The 22987-nt window shown below is 35.5% G+C and overlaps 1 pseudogene; it reads right to left on the reverse strand.

The window, feature by feature from the left end:
• Positions 1-1347: 1347 nt before the first annotated feature.
• LOC122753622 overlaps positions 1348-22987 on the reverse strand; it is a 38024-nt pseudogene continuing 16384 nt past the window's right edge.

The following is a 22987-nucleotide window of genomic DNA, read 5'->3' on the forward strand; positions in this document are numbered from 1 at the left end:
TCTCTTCATTTGAGAATTTAACCTTTTATCTTTGCATTTTCAGTTTTTAACCTTGTTGGTTTTTTTTTTTCCTCCTTCCAAATCAATCTCATTTTGTTTAGGAAGCGAAGGTAATAATACTTAAAAAATGATCAACTGGACCATTATTTAGTAGTGATTAGCTCAATAACAATTGAAACTATATTAACAATAGCAGTAACAATGATAATATGTCAATGGCCTTTTAGGTCCAAGATACCATGCTCAACAATGGGGTGACAAAGACTAAAATAAAACTATCTCTGCCCTCAAGAAGTTTGTATTCTACTGGGAAACAGACCTTTTGAGGGTCTGTCCTTTCTTTCAAAAATTTTCAGGCAGTGGAGAGAAAATCCTAAGCTTGGTGCAGTGAATTTCATGCAACAAAAATGGGAATATTTACATAAGAGAAACTAATGTTAGTTCAGAGAAAAAAGCCTAGAAAAAAATGAAGTATTAGGGAAGAATCAAAAAAGAAGGGAATAGCTAAATCAAAACTTAAGACTAATAGTCATAGTAAATTACATGTATAGTATATTGTAGCACTGCCTATTTTAAAAAGCACTTTCGTCCTTGAATGAAAAAAAAAACAACTGAAATTATTCTTTTTGTTTTTGTTTTTGTTTTTGTTTGTTTTTTGTTTTTTGTGCAGTGCAATGAGGGTTAACTTACTTGCCCAGGGTCACACAGCTAGTAAGTGTCAAGTTTCTGAGGCCGGATTTGAACTCAGGTCCTCCTGAATCCAGGGCCAGTGCTTTATCCACTTCACCACCTAGGTGCCTCCAACAAAATTATTCTAATGAAGAAAGAAAAGACCAGTTGCCTAAAGAGATGTTCATGGGGGGCAGCTAGGTGGCACAGTGGATAGAGCACCAGCCCTGGAGTCAAGAGTACCTGAGTTCAAATCCGGCCTCAGACACTTAACACTTACTAGCTATATGACCCTGGGCAAGTCACTTAACCCCAATTGCCTCACTAAAATTAAAAAAAAAAGAGAGAGAGAGATGTTCATGAATAGGCAGGGGATTCATGGACCATTTTAGATTTGAAATACATATTTAAACAAGTTGCAACCTGTGTGGCTGCATGGTACTGTGCAAAGAGCAAGAGAACAGAATCAGAAGACCTGGATGTGATCCTGCCTTGAGCATTTATTTCCTGTATGACCTTAGCAAAGTTAAAGACCTTCTCTAGGTCATCAATTTCCTCATTTGAAAAATGAAAAATATATACCGGATGATCCCTCTGTTTCTTTTGTTCTTTTTTTTTCTAGAAGGCATAGTTCAGTTTATTCATTGCTTATAAAAACAAAAACAAAAAACAAACATCTTATGTGGTTGCCACAACAGCTGCCTGGGTCCTCTGAACAGACACCCGAGTGTGAGTCTTCACAAGATGGTTGGTGAATTCCTGATAAGGAGACTTAGTAAACACAGTCTCTTTCCACAGGTCTGGGGTTAGGTAGCTGTATGTTTTGGAGATGGCATCAAAGGTAGCTTTAGAAAAGTTGCCCAGAGTGGCAGTACAACCCCTTGCAGAAGTGTAGCAGTCATTAATTCCATCCATCATCAGGAGCTTCTTAGGCACAGGACCTGAGACAATGCCAGTACCTTAAGGGATGGGGATCTGGCTCACCAAAACTGATTCACAGTGCCCAGTGACCTTACAGGGCAATGTGTGAGGCTTGCCAGTCTTGTTCCCCCAGTAGCCAAATCTCACAGGAATGATGGACAGCTTGGCCAGAAGGATAGCACCACAAATAGCTGTGGCTACTTCCTTGGAGCACTTGACACACAAACCAAAATGGCCATCGTAGTCACCAATGGCCATAAAAGCCTTGAAATTGGTATGTTATGCAGCTCTAGTTTGTTTCTGAATAGGCATGATCTTCAGAACCTCATCCTTCAATAAAGACCCCAAGAAGAAATCTATGATCTCAGATTCCTTAATAGGAAGGGAGAAAAGATAGATCTCCTTCAAAGATTTGATCTTCATGTCCTTGACTAGTGGCCCAGCTTCGTCACGGGAACCTACTTCTTATCTTTGGCCTTTCCTCCTCGGGCCCCATGGCCAAGGTCCCATCCTTGAATGTGGCCCCAAACATTATCCTCAGCTGTCACTGCCAATGCCACTGTGGAAGCCCCCAGATCTCCAGCTCCTACTGCAGCACTGGGGTCATCTGCTATTTGGTGTTTGTTAGAAGTAGAAGCTTCTTTTGTTCTTTAAATCTATGACCACATGAAATTAATTTAAATAAGATTAAATTTAGAATGGAATGAGATTGACAAGGAAGGAAAAAGAAATATAAAACAATTATATTAGGAAAAAAGATCAGCAATAAGATAGGGCAGTTGCTTTATCTGAATTGTATAACAATAACCAATGATAAAGAGAAGGCAAATACACTCAAATCACTTGCCTTCTGTTTTATCTTCCATGGAGAGTGACCTCTGGCTAGGATAAGACCAAAACATGAAATTGATGATAAGGGGATGATAAGATATTAACTAGTTGCTCTTGATGTGTTCCAATCACCAGGTTCAGATCTCCTACAAACTTTAATATTGAAAGAACTATTAAAGGAGTTGACTGAGCCATTGTCAAGGAGCTTTGAAAGTTCATGGAGAATGGGAGAGCTACTTCAAACTTGAAAAGGGAAAAGAATGCTGGCATAAAATGTTAGCACAGCTTCATCAAGAACATGTCACACCACAGTAGCTCTCTTTCCTTTACTAGACTATTAAATTAGTTAAATGGTGTAGCTTAGATTTTAACAAAGTATTTTGACTAGACACATTTATGTTAATCTTGTGGAAACAATGCAAAATTATATTATAGTCCAATTAGGTGGACGCAGAACTGGTTAAAAGGTGAACATAATTTGTAGTCATTGATGATACAATACCAACTTAAAAGGAAATCTCCAGTGGTGCTCTTCAAGGATCCCTGCTTAGCCCTGTGGAAATGGCACAAATCCAGGAAGGAATCACTAATCCACTAGATGACAGCCAAGACTCAACATGTTTATATAATATAGGCTATAATATAGGGCCAAATAAAATATAGTGGACTATAATAGGGAAAATATAAAACAGTTTGCTTGGTTAAAAAACTAAACTAAACTAAAACTAAGTAGGATATGTTGGAATTATGGCTGGACATGATTTTTCCTGACACAGATTTAGGGGTTGAAGTATATTGCAGGCTCAAATAAATAACAGAAACATAATAAAGAAAGTCAATATGATATTAAATAGCTTTGAGAAACATACTCGTTAGGACTCTAAAGGATAATTCTGTCTTTACTCTTGCCTGGTCTGACCATATTTGGAATACTTTGTTCATTTTTCAGTCACATTTAAGCAAAGGCATTAAACATTTAGAGTAGCCAAACAGAACCATAAGGATTTTAAGTGCCCTCCAGGTCATTTTATATGGGAAGTGTCAAAAGAAACTGGGGAAACTGCAGTTGGAAGAAGAAAAGGTTTGTAGGGGATGTGAAAACTGTCAAGTATTAGAAGAGCTGCCCCAAAGGGAAAACAACAACAAAACACGTTACACTTGCTCTGATGGCTGAACTGGGCCACAGGGCAGAATTCTGAGGGTGGAACTGAGAACAAGGGTTAGAAATTGCAAAGAATCAAATTTAGGCATGATGAAAAGAAAAAAAAATCTTAAGCAGTAAAGTTCTCCCAAAGTGTTATAAGCTGCCTCAGGAAGTAATGGGCTCCTCTTAAATAGAGGTTTTCAAACAAAGTGCTTGTCAGCCTGGGCTACAGGTCAGGCATTGTGGAAGAAGTAGACAAAAGGACATTGCAAAAACAGGACTGTTTTATGAGTAGTGAGAATAGATGACATTCATTTTTCCATGATTTAAGAGGTAATTGAAAGCACTCTGATCAAAACGTATCTCCCTCACTGCTCTGTCCTAATCTTCAAGAGTACACTCAAGTTACTATCAGCTAACCTAAGGGATTAACTTCCCAACCATATATTATGGACATCAGGCACATAGAAAATTTCTATTTATTGAAACCTAGTATTAAGGTCTTTATCTTTAGACTTTAATAGGATTATATGTCTGCCTTAATTAGGATTGGACCACGGTTAAGGCTAATCATAGGAGTTATTTCCCCATCTCCTTAATTAGTTAGAAAATCAAGACATTATGGAAATAGAGTACATCACTGGGCTTTTGCTTCCTTCAGGATCCCAGTGGCAATCCAGAGGAATTGGGGTTGCTCCTGAACTCTTATTGGATATTCTTCCTAATAGCAATTACCCAGTAGATTTCTTCAAGAGTAACCCTTTTTAAAAAGGATATTTACTCCTGATGTATAGCAAGAACAGAAAATTTTAAAGTATCCCCCTCACACTCATAATTCCTGTTGCGTGCACACCCAAACTTTAAAACAGATATAATGTGACATACATGTAGGAAACACATGGAAATGATGAATACTTTGTGACCACTGTGAACCCCTCCCTATGGGAAATCCCCACCAAGTTTGCTTTAGGGAATTGTGTCAACAGATAGATGAGTTACTCTTGCTCAGCTGCACTAGGTCCTTTCTGGTCATGGTGTTTAAATTGGTGGATCAATCAGGGAAGCTCACATGCTTCACTGGATCCTTACTGTACTCAGCTGCTTCTGCCATCTGCAGTTACTGATGAGATATCTCTGATGGATTTCTTGAACCCACCAATCACCTGGGTACAGCCTTCTCAGGATACTCATTTACCTAAGTTCAGGAAAACTGAAATACAAAATAAATGGAGGCACAGTGCTCTCAAGATGACAAGGTTGCTAGGTGGAAGTTGAATTCTCTCAACTGGTCTGCCAAGAAGGCTGTGCAGTAAGTTCTGGGCTCTCTGGCTCCTGACTTATCAGTCTTTCTCATGCCAAAAACATTTCAGAGGCTTTCTGTCTTACAGTATGAATCCCTGCATTACCATGGTAGCTTTCTAAGTTCCATGAGAGTATTTATGAGAGTATTCCTACAGGAAGGGCAGGGGTTTCTGGGTAGAGGAGTATTGGGAGTGTAGCAAAGAAAAAGCCTACTTCATTTATTTTGACAATACCCAGTAAGTACTGTCTAGGTACCTGTGGTCAGAAAGAGACTTCTTGATAGTTTTGGATAAGAGGTGGATGGTGACGGTATTCTGTATTCTTTGATCTAGCAAACATATTAGAACCTTACCCTATGGAGAGGAAAATATTATTTTCCTAAGATTGCTGAGGGATGACAGCTCTGGAATCCTTTGAGATAGGTTGATGCAATTTGAGAGCCCCCCTTCAGGGTTTTTGAAGCATACAGCTGGATGATTAGGAGGCATATACTGAACCAAATGACTTGGGCCCAAGGCCAGAGTAGATAAGGCCTCTTGTCTCTAACCAACAGGACATATTCGAAGATTGATAAAAGTTCTTCAGGATGGAATTCTGTTTAAATGGTCCCTAACAGTGGCCAGCATATTCCCGAGAAGAAATATAGAACCTATACATGTGTTTATATTTAATCATCCCCAGGGTATGTCTGGGTAATTATGTGTAATGAAAAAAGACTTACTGTGACACTATCTCCTATGGCACAAAATTTGGTATGAAGTAGGTTCATCCAGGACCCCATTCAGAGAGGTAATTATTGAAAATGTAGATTTTCTGTTCCATCGGTTTCATGGATCTGTGGCATCACACCCTGAGGATAGGATTAGAGTGAGACTCTACTATATTATCACAAACTCTAGGGAAAGTATTATCCTTTATGATTAGGAGATATGTCTATTTCACTTTCATAAGGAACTTTGCAACAAGAAAAACAACCCTTTTAAGTGACATCGTTATCACTGAAACAATATGTTTATGAACCTGATGTTGAAAAGATAGTAGGTTGTATAAGCTTTGGGTATACCTTACAAAAATAAAAGGAGTAGGGGGGAGGGCCTTTGGCCTGTGTTGAGAAATAATTGCTACATAGCTTTTTTTGAAGTTTTTCCTATTGTTAAAAGAAAAACATGGGAATTTGAACCTCTGTTGGCTAAATCTTAGTTAATGGTATCTACATAACCATTATATTAGTTTTATATGTAGTTAAATCAATACCTGAAGAACAATCACCTCTATATCTCCAATAAGAATCCAGCTTCTGTGTTCAAATGTCACTCATTACTTCTTGAAGCAGCTTATGCCAGGTAAAAATACTTTTTATTGATATCTTTTATTTTCCCATTATCTTCATTTTTTAATCTATTCATACCCCTTTCTATTCAGCAAGCACTTTCTGGTAATAGTCAAGGAAGGAAGGACCAAACAAGGAATTAAATAAAAAACAAAACGAATATGTCAGCATGTGTAGTTTTCCACATCTTTAGACCCCACTTATATAAAGAAGGAAACAGGGAAACATATTTTCTTGAATTTCTTTCTAGTTATTCTTGATCATTATAACTACACATTATTTAGTTTCATTATTGTTTTTTTCTTATTATTTACCTAGTTTTAGTCAGTATATGCTTGTTTCTTTTATTCTACTTTCTTTTATATCACTTTTTACACCGCCTTCCCATACTTCTCTGAATTCTTCAAATGTGTCATTTCTTATAACACAGTAAAATTCCATTGCATTCGTATACTACATGTTATTTGCTTGTTATCTTTTGATTGACATATACTTTGTTTACAGTTATTTGCTCATAAAAACATGCTTCTTTGAGTAGTCTTTTTTGGATTTATGGGACCCATCATTCTGTCTTTGACCTACACATGGTAGTAGGATATGTAGATAAAAGTAGATAAAAGGATAAGCATTTTAGACACATTCTATACATAAATCCATAGCTCTCTAGAATGATTATACTAATACAGAGCTCAATTAACAGTGTGTTGTGTGCCAGTCTTTATACAGGTCCTTCACCATGAATTATTCCTATCCTGTCTTTTTTGCCACTTTGATGTGTGTGAAATCAAAACACAGGGTTATTTTGATTTGAATTTATCATTCGTATTTTGGTGGTTCATTCAACCTTCGGACAACTTTTTGTTAAAAGGCTTTTTCCTTGGGAGCAGCTAGGTAGCACAGTGGATAAAGCACCAGCCCTGGATTCAGCAGGACCTGAGTTCAAATACGACTTCAGACACTTGACATTTACTAGCTGTGTGACCCTGGGTAAGTCTCTTAACCCTCATTGCCCTGCCAAGGAAAAAAAAAAAGTTTTTCCTAACTTCATTTGACTGCAACTGCTGCTTATTGATCCTCATTCTGTCCTCTGTGATAAAATAGCATAACCCTAATTGCACTTCCACATCACAACAATCTTTAAGAATTTAAAAGGCTACCTTTCCACCATCATTGCCCATCTTTTCTCTAGTCCAGGCTAAACATCTCTAGTACATTGGAAAGACTTCATATTATGATACGGTCTTCAGTCACCTCTCTATCCTGTTCTCTGGATATTGTCTATCTTGCCAATGCCCTTAATAAAGTATGGGAAGCAAACAAGACAATACTCATTATGTGGTCTGGATAAGGCAAAGTAGAGGAGGACTACCGATCAATCTGACAATAATAACAGTAGGCAAATTTAATAAGTGAGAAAAATTAAATTAAAAAGCAAATCATTAAGGGGCAAATGAATTAATCACAAGAGTATGGTTTTCAATGAGAAAAATGAAGCTTCAGTACACTGTGTCACAGCAGAAAGAATACCTGAGTGCAGAAAACCTTCCCTCTAACCCAAGTTGTACTCCTCATTCACTTCCTATAGGAACATTGACAATTAATTTTTATCTCTCTGGACCTTATTTTCCTCAAGAAATGAGGGATTTCAACTAGTTTTTCTTTATGTTTCCTCCTACATCCTGTAGTTACATATACTGTTTCCTTCTTGTCATCAAAATAGAGTCCATGTTGACAATCTATGGCTACTTTGAATACAAATAAGGTTTTTTTTGTTTGTTTGTTTTTGCAAAACTGACACAAATAAGCTTCCCTATTCCTCACCTTGTCTTTGCTTCCATAAAGTTTTCTTTCAAGAGTATATTAGACTAATTTGTGAGAAATTCTACATTTAGAGGCAAAAAGAGAAAAAAAAACATTTTCTACAATTTCAACAAGTCATAGATAAGATGTGCAATATGTGTTCTTTTCTTTAACCAATTAAAACAGGAGTTTATTAGATTAAATGAGATTTTTAAAATTTTGTGCTCTCTGGTCAGTTTCTTCTTTTTCACTTTCATCTTTTTTGGAGTGTCTACTGAGTGTTCATTAGGATGATGCTGTAGCCCAACTTTCTTCCGCACCATATTAATAAAATAAAAAAATAATATTAATAAAATAAAAGGAACATATTCAAAGAATCTATAGACTTCTGTTATCTCATAAATTGCAAAAAAAAACTGTCATAAGAAAAATGTCACTTTCAAATCCCTTGTATCTTTCATTTCTTCTTAGTGAACATTTAACAGAATCTTTATAGGAATATTTGAATGTTCTTATACTGCAACATTATATAATTGTCAAATGCAGTAACTGTGATAGAGAGAATTATGGTTGCGTGAACAAGACAGGAAAGGGGAGGATAATATGAGAAGAGAGATAAGGAAAAGGAGAAAGGGGGGGAACGTCCTTTCATAGAATATGGGATTTGACTTATTTTGAAGGATGCCACTAAAGGAAGAAAACAAGTTTAGTTGAGTAGGGTGAACATTTTTGGCATGAATTTCAACCAGTACAAGATAGATACAGGTGTGGAAAAGGGAGAGTCTTGTGTGTGGGCAATAGAACCTAGGCTAATATAACTGAAATAGAGTGCATAGAAGGGAATAAAGTATAAGAAGACCAAAAAGGAAAGACTGGTCCAGGTCGTGGAAATGTTCAAATATAAAACAGATGAGTTTATATTTGATTATGGAATTAATATTAATCACTGAGGTTTATTGAGTAGGGTTGACATGATCATGTCTATCTTTAGGAAAACTACTTTGGTAAATGAGTAGAGGACATATGATAAGAGTAGGGAGATATGATGGAAAGAAATCAATTAGATGGTTATTGCAACAGTCCAGGGGCTACATGATGAGGGCTTACTATGGTAGCAGCTGTGTGAATAAAGAAAAGAAAACATATATGAAAGATGTTGTGAAGGAAGAAATTACATTTCACAATAGGTTAGCTATGTGGAGTTAAATGAGAAGCTGAGAATGACATTGAGCTTGTGAACCTAGGTGATTGGTAGGATGGCAGATTATTTTTTTAGAAAAAGGTGATAAGGTATGTTTTCTACATTGTGAATTAAGAGACACATAAAACATCCTGTTTGAGGTTTCTCAAAGGCAGTTGATGGTAAGGACTGTATCTCAGGAATGTAAGGATATGCATATAAATTTAGAAAATATCAGTATGGAGATGATAATTGAACTCATGTGAACTGATGAGATCATGAACTATATGGTATCATATACCAAAAGAAGGTCAAGGGCAGAGCTTTAGCTCATACTTACTGTTTGTGGGAATGACATAGATGGAGAAATGAAGAAAGGGTACTGAGGAGTTGTCAGAAATACAAAAAGAGTTAGCAGGATTAAAAAAAAAATGAGTATCCAGGAAGTGATAAAGATCAACTGTGTCAAGTGATATAGATATGTGAAGAAGGATAAAGCTTGAGCAAGAGCGATTAGATATGGAATTAACTTCCAAAAATGTTTTGGTTTAGATTGAAAGAGTAAACTTCTGAAAGGGAGCTTTTTACATCAGGACAATCACATGTTCAGTCTGAAAAAGAAAATAAAATGTAGTGGGCATATTGTTTTTCTGTCCAGACAACAATGTCCAAATAGGATTAATAAATTAATTGGCAAATGTTGGTTGAGAAATTACAATGTAATAGTCTTTCATATACTTTAGGATTCTATCTTTAGAGAAGACATAAAAGTAGACATAGATAATGTCAATGTAATGTACATGTTGCACCACTTAATTTGAAATCATGTTTTTCCTTGTGTTAAGGGTTAAAATTCTAGCTAAACTGTCTAAAATATCTAATGAGTGGTCGCCAATAAATTATAAGCTTTAGCAAGAGTTAGACTTTTAAGCATTTATTAAGGAAAAGAAGAATTTGGTAAAGAGAGAGAGAAAGGCCTAGATTCCTATCTATTAAAGGGAGAGCACATTTCTAGCTCTGCTCTCCACCAGAGTCCAGAGGAAAGAGCCCGAGACTGAGCGCCAGTCTCTTCCTTCCTCCTCCCACTAGTCCGCGTCACTTCCTGACTCCTGAAGAAAAGACTCCTGGTCTTGCCCTCAAAGACCTTCCCTTCATGGGCAGAACTCTTCTACAGTAAGTATCCAGCAGGTGGCGTTATTCCAATCGTTACAGTCCCCCCTGTTGTTCCTCAAGAAACAAAATGTTTCCTTGACGGAACAGTAAAAAGAATATAATAACTATTGCTAACTAATAATATGTGAACAACAATATAGAAAAGGAAGAGAGGAAAGTTTTGTTCAGAGGGGCAATTTTTTTTTTTTTTTGTCCTCATGAACCGATGCTTTGACATTAGTCTTGCAAAGGGAGGGCCTCTGCAGAGAATACATGTTACAGATGGTGTATATTATAACAGAAAGAGAAAAAAACCAACAAAAACAACAAATCAAAACTGTTCATTTAAAGTCTCTGAAAGTCTTTTCTCAGATGTCCTCTAGGTGTAGTCGTGGAATGGAAGTCTTTTCAGGGGTTGATGTGTGGATGCTGGTAATCAGCCAGGAAAATTTCCTACAAAATTGAGCTTAACACAACTTTAAAATAGCTTTGTCAATAATCAAATCAAACAATGAAAGTTCTCAAAAACATGTCTAAGGGAATTCAGAATCTTAGTTGTTACACATGAAACATATAATAAAACAAAAATTGAAACATTCTTTAAAATTATAATATTACTATAGTCCCCCTTTATGGAGGGTAATTGAGAAGACAATTGCTGCGATATTAATTTTTAAAAATAATTTTTATCTTTGTTTCATCACTTTTTGCATCATCTGCCTAATTATCCTCATGCCATTATGAGAAATTAGAAAATCTAATATAATTGGTAACAGGTGTCAAGGCCAAATTCAACACTGTATTTATCATGACACCTGAGATAATTATGGGGGTTACCATAAAAGAACAGAGAAATGATGGGATATGAGCATTCCCACACTTGAGCAATATATACTGCCCATACAGTATGCCAGGCTTAAAATAGGTGGATGGAATATACGTCCATGCCACCGAACATATTGGAGGAAACTGAGTCAGACTTAATCAGATCCATGGGATTAAGATGTCCATGGCATCAGGCATATAGGAGGGAGCATAGAAGCCAGGTGTAGAAGTGAGATGGGTGGGATGAATACTTCCAGCCATCTGTACAATATTGTGGGGAAAAATAAAATAAAATATTAAACCAAGAGAATCCAACCTCAACATTTGTCAAAAGCCGTTCCCTCGGCCATACCTTGACTTCATGCATGTCTCCCCTCATGTGACAGTTCAGTGTCTGCTCTTGCATGTATTCCTCTTGTGACTGGGTGGCATCTTGGCCAACTGGCATCTGATAACTCAGAATAAAGGCAATTAATGTCTTAAATGATAAGTTCCCATAATCCAAGTCTCATATGGATTTAAAAATTGAGGATAATAAATGATTGCAAAAAATGTGAATACATCTTGACTCAGAACAATATATAATTATGCAACAATTTCAAATAATACCCCCTTTTTTTTTTAACTTAGTATACAATTACTTTTTTGAAAAATCTGAACATATTTAAATACAAGTTAAAGCACAACACAATCTCAAAGAAAACTTTTACAAATGTTCCCCTCTTTTTTTTTTTTTTTGGAATATGCTTATCAAAAATAATACTTCTAGAATCAATTTACACTTGCCATGGCAAACAATTTGCCAGGGAAATGCTTTAAAGAGTTTGATCAAATAATCAGTTGAGAAAAAATAACAAAAACAAACAACTCAGAATATGGGAGCACAATACTCCTAGAATTAACATTGTATAATAAAATCAAAACCATCTTGCAATGTTTCAAAATTAGATAGACAAATGAATAGAAGAAAATACACATGGAACAATAAAAGACAATGAAATTCAAACTAAGGAAGTCTAAATGAATGTGAACTTAATATTAATAAGAGTATTATAAAATATAAACTTGATCACATGACTATAAAAAGCTTTTACAAATATTCTCCTTGTTTTAAAAACTAAATATAAAACACAATCTCAAAAGCATGAAAATCTCTATGAAAATAAACCCATACCATTAATTTCAAAATGTATATGTAATAGCATAGAAATCCTATGTAACCTCTGAACTGATATTAATACTCTGAGTGAATTCAGAACACCTTTGATTCCGATATCTAAAATCCCCAATACTCATATCAATACCTTGCTGCTTACTTCTACATTTCTGTAAAATATATACCCTTCCATGGCAAAAGAGGCAGAGTCTTGAACTATGTTGATTGTCATTCTTATTCAGCTTAAGTTTTTCTTCTTTAACCCCTCTATATTGTCTGTCAGTCTTTCCACCATACAAATGCTTTATAAGATTACTAATTAAAGACAAAAGCAGGTTAGCAAAATTATGAACAAATCGAGCATATCTGGAATTTAAAGGGTTTTCTAAGGTTGTCTCAGAAGCACAGCCAGGCTGGGGAAGGGCTGAGCCTGAAACTGCAAATGTAGTTAGAGAAAGTTGAGCATGCGCATCAGATCTCTGGACTTCCCAGGCAGGGGAAGCTATGGGCTTGGCCATAGGAGGAGTAGAGGGTGGGGTCTGGAGAGGAGGGGAGGGACCAGAGCAATTTGAATCAGACTTGATTTTGAACTCAGGCCTGGATTCCTCTTCCCCCACTTTGCCTCCAGGTGCTAGGGGATTAAAAGCTTCTAGAGGGTGGGTCATTGCCTCCAGGAATGCAAAATTAGAGCAACAATTAGTGTTAGAACTGGGAAAAACTGCAGGAATCTCTTCAGGTTTCTCTGAAAAAGCATGGTTGGGAGAGGGGGAGATATTTCTTTGTGGGAGTACATCACTGGCTCTTCTAACAAAAATAAAAAGAAAAATAGAAAATCCACAAAAACAAAGCATTAACATGATCTTATCTCCCATTTGTCTGGTTAAACAGACTAAAATCAAAAATAGGATAATTAGGGAGTTTAAAAGGTCCATTTGAAAAAATTTAAAGGGAAAACACCAGGCAATTCAGCAGTACTTAAGATTTAAAGGGTTAGGGTAGGGAAAATTTCTTACCCAACCGGAAGATCAGAAGTGAGGTTCAGCTTTCCTCTTCGTGGTCAGCCATCTATTAAGGGTTAAAATTCTAGCTAAACTGTCTAAAATATCTAATGAGTGGTCGCCAATAAATTATAAGCTTTAGCAAGAGTTAGACTTTTAAGCATTTATTAAGGAAAAGAAGAATTTGGTAAAGAGAGAGAGAAAGGCCTAGATTCCTATCTATTAAAGGGAGAGCACATTTCTAGCTCCGCTCTCCACCAGAGTCCAGAGGAAAGAGCCCGAGACTGAGCGCCAGTCTCTTCCTTCCTCCTCCCACTAGTCCGCGTCACTTCCTGACTCCTGAAGAAAAGACTCCTGGTCTTGCCCTCAAAGACCTTCCCTTCATGGGCAGAACTCTTCTACAGTAAGTATCCAGCAGGTGGCGTTATTCCAATCGTTACACTTGCATATCCTTCTACATGGTTAGCTTTCTAGGACGTTGTGCAATGATGATTCCTGGGAAGGCAACCATTTAAAAAGATATTTCACCAGGAAAGCAAATCTTCAGTAGTGATGGGAGCATCAAAGATATATCTAAATACATTTTTTTAAAAGACCAAGAGCATGTGATGAGTTTTCTATTACAATGTTGTTCTTACAAAAAAAGTGCTTTGAATTTTTTTAAAGTGTAGAAAAATCCATGGACTATAATGACCAGTAACCCGGCTTCTATAAAACAATGGTGTTAGATTTTTTAATGTCCATGAATTTTTCAAAATCTTCTTAACTATTTTTCCGGTTTACATGACCAACAAAAAGAGGAGAAGGAATTTTACTTTGTGTACACTAATTCTCAAAAAGGAATAAGGATCAGATGTAGAACAATTATATATGTCTCCAGAGGACAAGAAACCCATAAGCCCAATATGGTAATATCCTTATGAATTAACAGTGGACAATGCTAATGCTACTTCCCAACATGGGCATTCAGCACCATTCCCTTCCTCTAGAAGGGAGGCTCAAGCATGATGCATAAGTTGTGATCTTAAATCCACTCAGGAAATTTCCTTCTGTTGCACTGTACTAAAACACATGCCATCTCTACCATTACTTCAGTATTCTTATGCAACAAAAAACCGTACCTCAACTCTGTTCAGCTATATAGGAATGTGAGACCACACTATGCTGGGAGCTGACCCTAAGACAGGGAACCCAAGGTAGCAAAAATTAAACCCATAACACATAATTCTTCCTCCCAAGAGTGCAAAAAATAGCAAACACTAACAGCCCAGTCAGAAAACTAAAGATTGAAGGGAGCCAAGCCAGGAGAATGTATTTAAGGGGATAAATGAGATCTGAAGGAAAGAAGACTGGCATCAAACTAAGGTCGAACTTGTCCCCAAACAAACTGCTTGGGGAAAGTAGTGTGATGGACCCAACATATGAAGAAACAGACAATTTGAGGTATAACACTTAAACTCACCATTAAATCTGAAAGTGAGGGATGGGAAGATATAAAGAAAAGGAAATAGAGACAAAATACCTAACAATTAAGGAGGCATGAAACTATAAAAAATCTAAAGCACAAATAGATAAATGAGCATAGAAGTTTCTGAAATGATAAAGGTGAGTAATAAGACATCTAAAATTTTTTAAAAATTAAATAACTATTTCAAATAAAAGGAAACTGAATCAAAACCTGGTGAAACAGGGGTAGCTAGGTGGTGCAGTGGATAGAGCACTGGCCCTGGATTCAGGAGGACCTGAGTTCAAATCTGGCCTCAGACACTTAATACTTACTAGCTGTGTGACCTTGGGCAAGTCACTTAACTCCAATTGCCTCACCAAAAAAACCAAAACCAAACCAAAACAAAACAAAAACTGAGATGAAACAGAAACCCCTATGAGATTTAAAGAGAACATGTATTTCTTCTTTTTTTTTTTTTTTTTTGCAGGGCAATGAGGGTTAAGTGACTTGCCCAGGGTCACACAGCTAGTTAAGTGTCAAGTGTCTGAGGCTGGATTTGAACTCAAGAACTCCTGAGTCCAGGGCCGGTGCTTTATCCACTGCGCCACCTAGCTGCCCCTGTATTTCTTTTTTTATTGTTATTTTTATTTTATTTTTTCATATAAATGTTATTTTCCAGTTACATTTAGAGATAGTTTTCAACATTTGGGTTTTTTTTTGTTTTGTTTTGGTTTTTTTGCGGGGCAATGGGGGTTAAATGACTTGCCCAGGGTCACACAGCTAGTAAGTGTCAAGTGTCTGAGGCTGGATTTGAACTCAGGTCCTCCTGAATCCAGGGCCGGTGCTTTATCCACTGCGCCACCTAGCCGCCCCCTCTACATTTGTTTTTATAAGATTTCTAGTTTCAAAATTTTTTCCCTCCCTCCCCTCCCTCCCCCATCCCCAAGACAGCAGGTAATCTGATATAGGTTATATATGTACAATGACATTAAACATATTTCTGCTTAGTCATGTTATCAGAGAAGAATCAGAGCAAAAAGGAAAAACCACAAAAAAGAAAAACAACAACAAAAACAATAGAAATAGTATAGTTCAATCTGCATCTAGATTCCACAGGTCTTTTTTTTCTGGATTTGGAGAGAATTTCCCATCATGAGTCCTTTGGAAATATCTTGGACCATTGTATTGCTGAGGAGAATCAAGTCTACAAAGTTGATCAACACATAATGTTGATACTGTGTACAGAGAACATATATTTCTTGAGAAAGAACTCCCTATATGAAACAGACTGCCAGGAAAACTGGAAAGCATATTTAAAGAAACTGGGCTTATATCAACATCTTCCTTATATCCCATATAAATTAAAAATGCATATGATATTATAATATTAAAGAACATACAACAAAAATGGAAGATAAACAGCCAATTGCCTAAGATGGCAAAACACAGACTTGGTCAGTATTTAACTGTTTTTTTGTGGAAAGAATGATAAACCAATGCATTGTTAGTGGAGTTGTGAATTGGTAAAAATTGTTTTGGGAAATAATTTGTAATTATACAAATAAAGTTATTAAAATGCCTATACACATTGACCCAAAGATTCCACTACTAGATTTGTATGCCCTAAAAGATCACTGATACAAAAAGTAGTGCCCTATATTCACCAAAATATTTACAGAAGTCTTTTTGTTGCAGCAAATAATTAGAAACAGCTTAGATACCCATCAATTGTGGAATCATCAATTGGGGAATAGCTTAACAGATTATGCTATATTAATATAATTCAATGTTACCATTCTGTAAGAAATTACAAATAGATAAATACAGAGAAGCATGAATTAAGTAGAGCCAAGAAAAAAATATGACTACAACTGCAAAACAATTAAAATGAATGTTACAACATTTAAAAAAAATAAATAAAAAACTTGGTTCCAAAGAAAAAATATGAGAAGGCACATTTTTTCTTTTGCAGAAGTGTGATTGTACAGGGGAGGAATATTACATATGATGTCATTTTTTTAATGTATTGATTTGGTTTACTGACTTTATTCCTCTTCCTTTTTTTTCTTATAAAAAATATATTTGTTATATAGAATGGCCCTCTGTGCGCCAAGTGAGACACCAGGAAACTACCAGGAAAATTGACTCTATGTAAAAACAATAATAATGCTAAAAATATATTTTGAAAATCTTATCACTATGTTGTTTAAACTCTAATCAGGATTTTAAGTGTCTATATGATAAAGGTGATTTTTATTTTATCCTGATACATAGTAGATGCCTAACAAATACTTATTGATTGACTTCCTTGGCTAAGCTCCCACTAAAAGCAGGGAGTGCCAGTAATATTGTCTAATGCACAGTTCATATACAGTTTAATCCAGTCCATGAATGGGCAGAATGCCAGCATTTTCATTAAATCGTATGGCTCTATTTAGATTGTTGTGTGTTTTTTTTTCTGGAGCTGAAAAGACAGGGTTTATTTTTCCACCTCATAGACATACTAGGTCATAATTTTCCTTCACTTTTATATAAAATGTTAATTAGCATCAAAGGGAGTTCTATCTAGGAGGAGGGGATAATGTGATCCATCACCTTTGAGAGGTTTGCACCTAAGATCAATCATCTAGTCATTTTATTGCAGTGCACCTCAGTAAAGATGAGATATATGCGTCCTAGTGAACATACTGTTCAATTAGAAGGACTTAGGTGTCACGCTCAGGGTAGGAGCATCAGAAAAGGAAAAATATATATATTTTTAAAAAATTAGTGAATATTTGATAACATTATTGGAGCACCCCTCCTCCAAGTGGGAGGTGGGACAAGGGAGTTAATTAATCAACAAATATTTATTAAGCACCTACTAGGTTCCAGGAACTGTGCTAGATAAAACAATTACATATCAACTTTTTATTTTTGCGAGAACAATTCAGATATATCTTGAGTGTATTCTACCCATAGTCCACCAAAGGTCACAGGTACATTTAGACAGGATAGTGTAGTAGAGATATGAATAATCAGAAGTCAGGGATATGCGAACTAGCTCTACTGTGTACTAGCAATTCTCATCTGTAAAATGAGTATTGTGGTTTTTTTTTACCATCCAGCTCATAAGCCGGTTATAAGGCAAGTATTCTGCTTAATATCAGGTGATATAAATATATGAACTCATTATCCAAATATCAAAAGCTGCATAAGCATGTACCTGAAATCAAAACATGAAAAAGGCTATGTTTTATGACTTTTTGTTGAATGTTCACAACAAACAGAAGTACTCTGTTCATTTTGAGAAGCACTATATGACTTGGCCTCCACTTAATTACTTATGGTTCATTCTTGCAATGTTAACACCTTAAGCTAAAAATCCTGTTTTAAGCTTGACTGAATGATCATGAGAGCCAGTTGCCTCTGGATTTAGGGAACTCATCTTCTGTACCCCGGAGTAAAGTGGCCTTGCCCCTCCTCTGAGGAAATCGACTTCACAAATCCTACTTTCATTTTTGTTTCAAAAATAATTTGTGCCTGTTTTTAAGCCTTTCTCATTTAAATTTCTCTTGCTCATACTCCATAGTTACATGCCCCAAGAAGTAGTTGCATGGAAAAAATTATTTTTTTTGTAAATTCATGAAATTAAGTTCTCTTCTCTGTGTGAGACATCTAGTGAGTAGATTGTCGGGAACAGATTTAGAAAGAACTGAGTTTAAATCTGACTTTGTGCCCTTAGTGACTGTGTGGCCCTGGGCAAATCACTTAACTTATTTCAGCCTCAGTTTTTTCATGATTAAAATGAGATTCATAATAGCACCTACTCATAGGGTTGTTATGTGGGTTAAATGAGACAGCATATATAAAATACTTCGCATCTTAAAGTTTTAAAAGCAAATTATTATGATTTCTATTAATATTAATTTAACATTATTATTCCATTTTAAAGTTTACATTCAAATAGAGTACTAGGTGTAAGTATATTGATCATATTGCTTAAATTCTATGAATGTCAGCATTTTTTAATGTATTTTTCAAGGCTTCCCTACTTTCAATACCCATTGTCCCCAAGGCTTGTTTTGGGAAAGGGCAGACATTATGTATTAAGTATTTTCCAAGGGGGCAGACCCAAAAAGGTAGAGGGAATTAATAGTTTCTCCTGAGGTCTCCCAACCTAACCTTCTAAAGAGCTATTTTTAAAGTGCCTCAAATAAAATTCTAAATAGGATGAAGTAAAAAGGAACAGTATCTCATGTTTCCACCTAGGAGGACCCTGCAGACACTGGGGTAGGTTCCAGCCAGGAATATGTGGAGAAAGAAGTACAGGATGTAAAACCTGGACACAGCAGCAGCTCCCAGGATCCAGTATCCAGGGTGGAAGCAGCAATGGTGGCACCAAGAGTTATCAGCACTTAAGAATAGTAAAATGTAATAGTAATGCTTGGTCAGAAAGATATTACAGAGGACTATGGTGCTGGGTGTAGGACAAGTTGTCATTTCAACTAATAAAAAAAAGAAAAAAAAACAACTAGGAAAAAACAAATTAAAGATCACCAATAAAACACAAAAGTAGAAATCCTGAAAAGGAAAGGAAAAATAGACAAAATTGAAAGTAAAAAAAAAATCAACCTAATAAATAGAGTGAAAGGAAACAAGAAAACTGATGGTGGTGGGGGTGGGGGTTGGTTACAAATTTATCTAATAAAGCTTCCATTTCTTAAATATATAGGGTACTGAGCCAAGTGTATAAAAATAAGAATCTTTTTTTTTTAATTGCTAAATGGTCAAATGATTTGAACAGGCTGTTTTCAGAGTAAGAAATCCAAACCATCAATCACTATTTAAAATGCTCTAAATCACTGATAATTAGAGAAACACACATTTAACAACACTGAGGTACCACATCACACCCATCAGATTGGTTAAAATGTTAAAAAAAAAAAGGAAATGCTGGAGGTGTTGGGGAAAATTGGGACATTAATGTTTGGATGATAGAGCAGCGATCCAGTCCAACCATTCTGGAGAATAATTTGATACTATATCCAAAGGGTTATAAAAATATGCATACCCTTTTACCCAGTAATATATCTACTATGTCTGTATACTAAAAAGGTAAAAGGAAAAGGAAAAGTATCCATACATATAAAAACATTCATGGCAGCTCTTTTTGGTGGCAAAGAATTGGAAATTGAGAGACGTTCATCAGTTAGAGGATGGCTGAACAATTGTAATATATGACTATGATGGAATACTATTGTACCATAAGAAATGATTAAGTGGATGGTTTCAGAAAAATTTGTGAAGACTTATATGAGCTGACATAAAGTGAAATGAGAAAAGAGAACAATGTACAAAGTAACATTGATATTGTAATGATAATCAACTATTAAATATAGCTACTCTGCTCAATACAATGAGCTATGGTAACCTCAAATGACATATATTGAAGAATATCATCTATCTCCATCCAGAGAGAGAACTGATGAACTGACCACAGATTAAATATGTATTTTTAACTTTCTTATTTTTTTTTGCTTTATTCTTCACAACATGGGTATTATGGAAATACATTTTGCATTTCTTCATATTTATAAAGGATATTTTATTTCTTAAAGGGTAGGGGAAGAGCAGGAAGGCTAGAGAGAATTTGATACAGAAAATAGAAATAAAATAATAATAATAAAAACTTAACAATTCTGTCTTAAAGAGTTGCTTAGAACATTGAGAAGTTAACTGATTTATTAAGATCCACATAGTATCAAAGGTATCACTTAAACCTAGGTCATCCTGATACTGATGTATCCATACCATGTTGTCTACCAGATAAATGCAGTTGATCATTATCATAGGTAGGGATAAGTTTAGAGGATTATATAGATATAGGTATAGTTATAGAAAGAGATATAGGTATAGTTATAGAAATAGATATAGGCATAGTTATAGATATAGATATAGATATACATTCCTCTAAACATATATATGTGTGTATATATATCCCTTTAAACTTAACCCTACCTATGATAATATGTACTCTCTCTACATATATATTATAAATTATATATGTAAATATGTATATCTACACACATTTATACATATATGTGATTGTATTTTCTAGAGTAGTAGATAATATTTCATTTTAATTAGCTACATAGCACCTTTTTACAACTCTAAGAAAAAAAATCCTCTGACATAGTTTCCCTTTTGTACCACTGATCTGGATTGTGATGACTTGGGCTAATTGATAGATATGGTAACACAAATGCAAATTTTTTTTTTTTTTGGCGGGGCGATTGGGGTTAAGTGACTTGCCCAGGGTCATACAGCTAGTAAGTGTTAAGTATCTGAGGCCGGATTTGAACTCAGGTACTCCTGAATCCAGGGCCAGTGCTCTATCCACTGCGCCATCTAGCTGCCCCTACAAATGCAAATTTGATGGAAACAAACCTTCCTGGAGGCAGAAATATACTGAAAATTTATTTAGATTTTAGGTAGGAATGTTCTAACAGTGGGACCCTGTAATGTTTTGGGGATCCATGAAATGCCAGTAACTGGTCAGAAATGAGGGACTCATCTAGTTGGAGATGGCGATTCCCTTGGGGATAACCTTAGTCCATAATCTTATAGCATGTTTGTAATTCCTTGTTATATATGTTAAATAGAAAAATATAGATTTACAAATTAGATGCATTTGGGATTGTACAATACAAAATAATTTCCCCAGTATTTTTGTCAGGGCAGGACCTTTCATCTGGAATCACAGAAAATTCAGCCATACTGATCTTAGAAACAGGAAGTCCTGGATTTCAATTTCACCTCTTCCATAAACAAGTCTGTTACCCTTATCAATTTCATTATCCTCTTAATGTTTTAGGAACATTCAAGTCTGAGACTATTAGTTGAAGAGAAGATCCTGACCTACATTGGTAGAGGAAGTTACCTCATCAGTACATCCTCTCCATCGTGGAAATTAAAATATTCTGTTCCCATCCTACTTCTTTAGAGCACATTTATGGTAAGAAGAGCTAAGAAAAGCAGTATGAACAGATAAAAAAAAATCCATCTTGCTATGGGCAATCTGTTGGTATGGAATAAGGCTTTTTCTAGTGGAAGTGAGAAATAATGAAAGGAAAGAACATTGGACTTGGAATCAGATTTAGCAGGCCTAGGTTTCTTTACTGCTTGTATCACTAGAGTACAGCTAGGTGGCACAGTGGACAGAGCACTGGACCTGGAGATGATCAGTTAATCAATTAATCTTTAAATATTTATCAAGAGCCTACTATATGCTAGGTTCTATGCCATATGTTGTAATAAGGAAGACTGGAGCTGAAATCTCACCCGAGATACTTACTAGTTGTGTGATCCTGATCACGTCATTTCTATTTGCTTCAGTTTCCTGATCTGTAAAATGGGGATAATAATAGAACCTACCCCTAAGAGTTGTTGTGAGAATTAAATGAGATAATTGTAAAGCACCTGGCTCAGTGTCTGGCACATAGTAAACAATGGGATGAAAGTTAGTTATTATTATTATTAGCTATATAATTTTTGGCAAGTCATTGAACCTCTATGAACTTCATTTACTTTGTAAAATATAATGAAAATACTTATAGAAATTATCTAACAGGATAAGTGTGATGATCAAATAAAACAAGCTAGGTAAAGTACTTTCAAGACTTTGAAACATGTGTGGAGATTCATGTTTCATTTTTTAAAAAAATTCTTATACCAATTATTATTGAATCTTGAGTTATCTTTTAAAGACAACTCTTTGTTCTATGGAACAAAAATGCTTTTAGGAATCAACAAATGATTATGACAATTGGATATGTTATTGTCTTCACCTTTCAGTTTTTCATTCATTATAAGGACCAAATCATGTGGAATATTGGATAGAGTACTCAACCTGGGGTCAGGAAGATTTGATTTTACACCCTTCCTCAGAATCTTAATAATTGTATGGCCCTGGGCAAGTCATTTAACCTCTTTCTTCCTCAGTTTCTTTATCTGTAAAATAGGAATAATAATATTTCCCACTTAAAAGGGCTATTCTAAGTATCAATTGAGATAGAAGTATAAAATTCTTTGCAAACATAATGTGCTAGGTGAAGGGTATCATCATTTTAACCTTTATCATTATCACTGCTATACAGAATACTTTGTGGGTTATTCTCTTTTCATATTTTCATCCAGGATACTTTTCTTACACATAGAGATCATTCTCATAAAAATTCCATAAAGATAAAA

Source organism: Dromiciops gliroides, chromosome 1 (genome assembly GCF_019393635.1).
Source record: "Dromiciops gliroides isolate mDroGli1 chromosome 1, mDroGli1.pri, whole genome shotgun sequence".
Classification (NCBI taxonomy): domain Eukaryota; kingdom Metazoa; phylum Chordata; class Mammalia; order Microbiotheria; family Microbiotheriidae; genus Dromiciops; species Dromiciops gliroides.